The sequence below is a fragment of the Coregonus clupeaformis genome, unplaced genomic scaffold (assembly GCF_020615455.1).
Source record: "Coregonus clupeaformis isolate EN_2021a unplaced genomic scaffold, ASM2061545v1 scaf0605, whole genome shotgun sequence".
Taxonomy (NCBI): domain Eukaryota; kingdom Metazoa; phylum Chordata; class Actinopteri; order Salmoniformes; family Salmonidae; genus Coregonus; species Coregonus clupeaformis.
This window is the reverse complement of record NW_025534060.1, coordinates 105,273-111,231: the sequence shown is the minus strand read 5'-3', so window position 1 is coordinate 111,231 and position 5,959 is coordinate 105,273. Positions and strand designations below refer to the sequence as shown.

The 5,959-nt window shown below is 42.9% G+C and overlaps 1 long non-coding RNA gene across 1 annotated transcript; it reads right to left on the bottom strand.

The window, feature by feature from the left end:
• Positions 1-1,249: 1,249 nt before the first annotated feature.
• LOC123485183 lies at positions 1,250-2,850 on the bottom strand. Its single transcript, XR_006658918.1, has 2 exons — positions 2,762-2,850; positions 1,250-1,954 (listed from the first exon to the last, which is right to left on the bottom strand). It is a non-coding gene; the product is annotated as an uncharacterized LOC123485183 (long non-coding RNA).
• Between the last annotated feature and the right edge of the window lie 3,109 nt (positions 2,851-5,959).

Genomic DNA, 5,959 nt, shown 5'->3' with positions numbered 1-5,959 from the left:
TGGAGCCTGTTGTTTTTCTATTATCTTTGCTGAATTTGCTAACAGGCCACATTTAGGATTAGCATCAAATGACCTACTAGAATATTACAAGATAAAGGTCCGCTATCTTTTGCCCTCATTTGTGTATTTGGGCTTGTGTATTCCACTGTCCTCTGCATGCACTTTCAATCGGGGGTCAACCCACAATAGCAGCTAGCAGTAGTAGTTTGTGTGAAATGCAAAGTAAGGCATGCCTGCCCAGGGGGAGCACAGCACAACAAGTGGCTACTAATGAGAGTGTTGTAAATAAACACCACAGCCAAGGGGAGGTGCATGGTGCAGAGGCTAACAGATGCTAATGCTAGAACAATGAAGGAATCTCAGCCAAGTGCTACAAACTAATATCACCTGTGATAGCTTGGAATGCTAGGTTAATTGTATTAGGCTAAAGCTAGTCTAACGGGGTGAAACGTATTGGAGAGAACTGCAGTTATGTTAAGCAAAATTGTCAGTTGCTTGTCAAAGGGGCCTCGAGGACAACCGTCAAAGCTAATTCAGCTATTTAAACAATTGATTAAGAAGGCAATTCTTCATCTGCATTTTACTCAATGGCTCCATCATATAAAGTAAACAGAGACATATTTTAAAAAATATATCTTTACCACAGAACTATCGACAAACTAAAATACTCCTCCGTGATATCAGAGAACAGATAGCAATATATAAATATTTACAGTTTAATTATATTTCAAGAGGAACTGGGGGATTTTCAATACTAGCTGTCAAGAGCCTTCGATGCAACAATGGCAGCGTGGCACCGGCTCTGTTTTGATTTGGTAAGCATGGTCATTGACTGCGCAGCGTCAACGTATCTCGTAACGTAACTAGGGGAGTGCACCGTAGTACTCCATATTTCTTGTAAAGTTTGTTTTGACTGGATGAGGTAGTATACCGTTTCTTTTATGTTGTGAATTTAATTGTGCCATTTGGGACTCATTTCCCCCAGATTAGATAATGTAGAGAAATAGGCCTTGATTGAAAAAAATTATAATTGATTCATACTGTAGCTGTATGGTTATCCTAAGCTAAAGGATAAGACTAGCTTTCTTTTGTACTGGATCAAACAGCTGTAAGCCAATATTGGAGGATGCATGGACTTTGTCTTTAAGTTAAGTGGGTCTTCCTTGAGTTGTTGACTGCATTCCTCAGTAAGTAGACTGAATGCAATGCACATTGCACTGCTTACATCATTGACACTGCAGAATGTTAGTCGAGGAAGACATTTTTATTTAAATGGATTATATTAGATGGTATCAGACAGCAAGATTGCTATACAATAGTTTGTTTCTCAACTTCTATCAAGAGATAAGAGTGTGCTATCAAAAGTACAGATATAAAAAGTCAGAATTGATACTTAATTTATGGGTATAATATTGTGCCCCAAGCAAGGACTAGATTGTGTATTTTTAGCACAGAAGGAGCTATTTACACAAGACAGGAGTCACTTGGCAAGCCAAGATATTGTCTTGAACACACAACCTCCATTTTCCCTTTGTGCTGTTTTCATTAGCACCACATGTGCTGTTACAGCAGCATTGGGAAAAGGCACCATATCTGCACCATAGATCCTAGTAGGGAGAAGGTCAACACATGGTGGCTGCAGGGGGGGGGAGTCCAGTCAGAAAGATCAATCACAAGAATGGACATGGCTGTTCTCATCAATCCACACCCACTGATAAAGCTGTGGACTGTTGGACTACCCCTCTTGCTTCTTCGCCACTGGACCCAAGTCCCCTTTTATGTTATCTAAGGGAGAAAATACAATATCAAGCTTTGGGGGTAAGAATATCCAGTGGTTTCAGTCTCCATGGTTTCTGCAACAATGCTGTCCATTCACAATGGGCTGGGTTTGACCTCTGACCTCCAACAGCAGGCCACACATCACATTTCGACCCCAGAGGCCACGGTAACCCTGCTGCAGAGATGACACAAGTGGAACAGGTTAAGAGACATTTTTAAATGCATTGGCTCTGTGTAGCTACCAACCTGGCTCTGTTGATCACGTTCCTCCTCCTCAGACAAAATGGCGACATACTAAGTCTCATATTGACCTCTGGAGATATTGATTTAGCTCTCTGCTGCTCCCAGCCTCGATAGTTGAAGAGCCGTGGTAAAACTTGCAATCGGTTATTACTGCCTTATTACATGAGTGTATTGGATGAAATGTGTTTAGAAGGTCATTCAATGTGCATATTACTTTCGACGTGCATGTTGTCCAGATAGTCTACTTTCTGATTTGCATTAGGCTCATCACAAGCCTTTTAGGTTGTGTTCAAATGAGTCACTTCTAGCTTTTCTATGGTGGGTGTCTAAACAATATTGTGAAAGAGTTTCATTTCCCAAAAGATCACGCAGCATTTCTGTTCTTGTTTGGCATTTGACTGTTGGTATAGAAACCACAGTTGTTCTTTTGGCCCTGCCCTGGTTGTTACTCATTGCTAGTATTACACAAATATCTTCTTCCTGCGATTAAGCAACACCTTATATCTACCAATAATTACTACAAGTTTAAAGTTACCCACTACAGAACACCTCACTCTCTCTCTCTCTCTCTCTGTGTGTGGAAGAGGCCTTGGCCCTTCCATTTGTCTGTCTGTGTTTTAATTATGGCTACGGCTCGGAGTGATAAGGCTGTCTCGTGAGACTAAGTGGCATGGCCAACCGGAGGGAGTGTTCTTTTGGCCCTCGGAGTGTGTATCGATGTCAGCAGGTTGGGGTTTACCTCAGGCGCGAGGAGACCTGCCGGTGAGGACACGACTGGGACTGAACTTCCTTTCCGGACTCCACGTGAGTGCGACCACATGGCCGCCACTGTTTACAAACACCATCCCGGCATTCCAGAGTAGACCTCGTTACATAACAGCTCCGAAAGCGAGCAGCATCTCTTCCCCGTTCCCGCCACTCGGCCGCTCCTCTCCGCTCTCAAGATATTTCAACGCCGCGTCTGGTCCCCGACACCACCACAAGCGAAAAGGAAGGGGGAGGCGGAGAGGTGAAGCAAGTGAGCGAGAGAGAAGATCGACGCCTGGCCAAGGTAGTGTCCGGAAAGCAGAACATGGCAACGCTAAAGACAGTGTCAGCGTCTCTCCGAACTCCCGCCACGTTGACAGCAGAGACTCCAGATCACGTGAACTCCTAAATAAGGCCACACTTTTATCACGGCTGGCTCCAAGCTAGTAATTGAACTAGAAGCAATGCTTTCTGTTTTCATACGTTGCAATATTCAGTCCAAAGATCAAACAAAACTCATGAGAAACGGGCATGGAATGTTTGCCCAGCGCATGGAATGACTAGGTGCTTTTTCTTGTAGTTACTCACTGGTTGTAACTTTTACTGGTTGTGCCTTTCTCAAATGAATAAAGGAAAGTTAAGAAGTTCACTGTGGCTGAAGCAATGGCAGAAATGAAACCCCAAAAAGCTGGATATTGGTGTATCAAACACACACCTCTGAAGGTGTTTAGATTTGTTACACTTTAATATCTCCCCTTCCGAGAATCTTTCGTGTTGGTTTCCTCAATGTTTCCTTTTGATGAGGCAGACTATTTGAAGAGGTGTCAACTCATTGGCAAATGTGGTTTTCTAAAATCTGGTGGGATCTTTACTGTTACCAGCTGTGCAAATGCCAAACAAGTTAATTTTCCCTTTGTCAAGAATGTAGAGTAAGTCAAAACCACCACGTGACTGAGTGAGTGGACTTGCCCTAGCCTTACAACTACAAATATAGCCAAGCTGGGGAGAGTTCTGAGTAGGTCGGGTTAGCAAAGTTCAGGGTCAGATAAAACAACTGAACACTACACCACAGTGTCTGAATCCAATACAGATATAAAACAGTGGCAGGGGAATTTAGGTTTCTCATCAAAGACCAGATTTTAGACTGTAATTCTCATGAGTTAAAACACTTGAAACCCAGATCAAACATGTTAATATGGTATGTGTGTGTGTGTGTGATGCATCTGTGTGTACGTGTGCATGTGTGTGTGTAAGATCGATCCAGTGTAAGTTGGCAGGGGTGTTGTGGTGGTGATACAATATGGTTGACTACTAGCTGTCTGATACAACAATGGTTGACTGCTAGCTGTCTGATACAGTATGGTTGACTGCTAGCTGTCTGATACAGTATGGTTGACTACTAGCTGTCTGATACAGTATGGTTTGACTCTAGCTGTCTGATACAGTATGGTTGACTACTAGCTGTCTGATACAGTATGGTTGACTACTAGCTGTCTGATACAGTATGGTTGACTACTAGCTGTCTGATACAGTATGGTTGACTGCTAGCTGTCTGATACAGTATGGTTGACTACTAGCTGTGTGATACAGTATGGTTGACTACTAGCTGTGTGATACAGTATGGTTGACTGCTAGCTGTCTGATACAGTATGGTTGACTACTAGCTGTGTGATACAGTATGGTTGACTGCTAGCTGTCTGATACAGTATGGTTGACTGCTAGCTGTCTGATACAGTATGGTTGACTACTAGCTGTGTGATACAGTATGGTTGACTACTAGCTGTGTGATACAGTATGGTTGACTGCTAGCTGTCTGATACAGTATGGTTGACTACTAGCTGTCTGATACAGTATGGTTGACTGCTAGTTGTCTCATACAGTATGGTTGACTACTAGCTGTGTGATACAGTATGGTTGACTGCTAGCTGTCTGATACAGTATGGTTGACTACTAGCTGTCTGATACAGTATGGTTGACTACTAGCTGTCTGATACAGTATGGTTGACTGCTAGCTGTCTGATACAGTATGGTTGACTACTAGCTGTCTGATACAGTATGGTTGACTACTAGCTGTGTGATACAGTATGGTTGACTGCTAGCTGTCTGATACAGTATGGTTGACTACTAGCTGTCTGATACAGTATGGTTGACTGCTAGCTGTCTGATAAAGTATGGTTGACTACTAGCTGTCTGATACAGTATGGTTGACTACTAGCTGTCTGATACAGTATGGTTGACTACTAGCTGTCTGATAGAGTATGGTTGACTGCTAGCTGTCTGATACAGTATGGTTGACTGCTAGCTGTCTGATAGAGTATGGTTGACTGCTAGCTGTCTGATACAGTATGGTTGACTACTAGCTGTCTGATACAGTATGGTTGACTGCTAGTTGTCTCATACAGTATGGTTGACTACTAGCTGTGTGATACAGTATGGTTGACTGCTAGCTGTCTGATACAGTATGGTTGACTACTAGCTGTCTGATACAGTATGGTTGACTACTAGCTGTCTGATACAGTATGGTTGACTGCTAGCTGTCTGATACAGTATGGTTGACTACTAGCTGTCTGATACAGTATGGTTGACTACTAGCTGTGTGATACAGTATGGTTGACTGCTAGCTGTCTGATACAGTATGGTTGACTACTAGCTGTCTGATACAGTATGGTTGACTGCTAGCTGTCTGATAAAGTATGGTTGACTACTAGCTGTCTGATACAGTATGGTTGACTACTAGCTGTCTGATACAGTATGGTTGACTACTAGCTGTCTGATAGAGTATGGTTGACTGCTAGCTGTCTGATACAGTATGGTTGACTGCTAGCTGTCTGATACAGTATGGTTGGACTGCTAGCTGTCTGATACAGTATGGTTGACTGGCTAGCTGTCTGATACAGTATGGTTGACTACTAGCTGTCTGATACAGTATGGTTAACTACTAGCTGTCTGATACAGTATGGTTGACTACTAGCTGTGTGATACAGTATGGTTGACCGCTAGCTGTCTGATACAGTATGGTTGACTGCTAGCTGTCTGATACAGTATGGTTGACTGCTAGCTGTCTGATACAGTATGGTTGACTACTAGCTGTCTGATACAGTATGGTTGGACTACTAGCTGTCTGATACAGTATGGTTGACTACTAGCTGTGTGATACAGTATGGTTGACTGCTAGCTGTCTGATACAGTA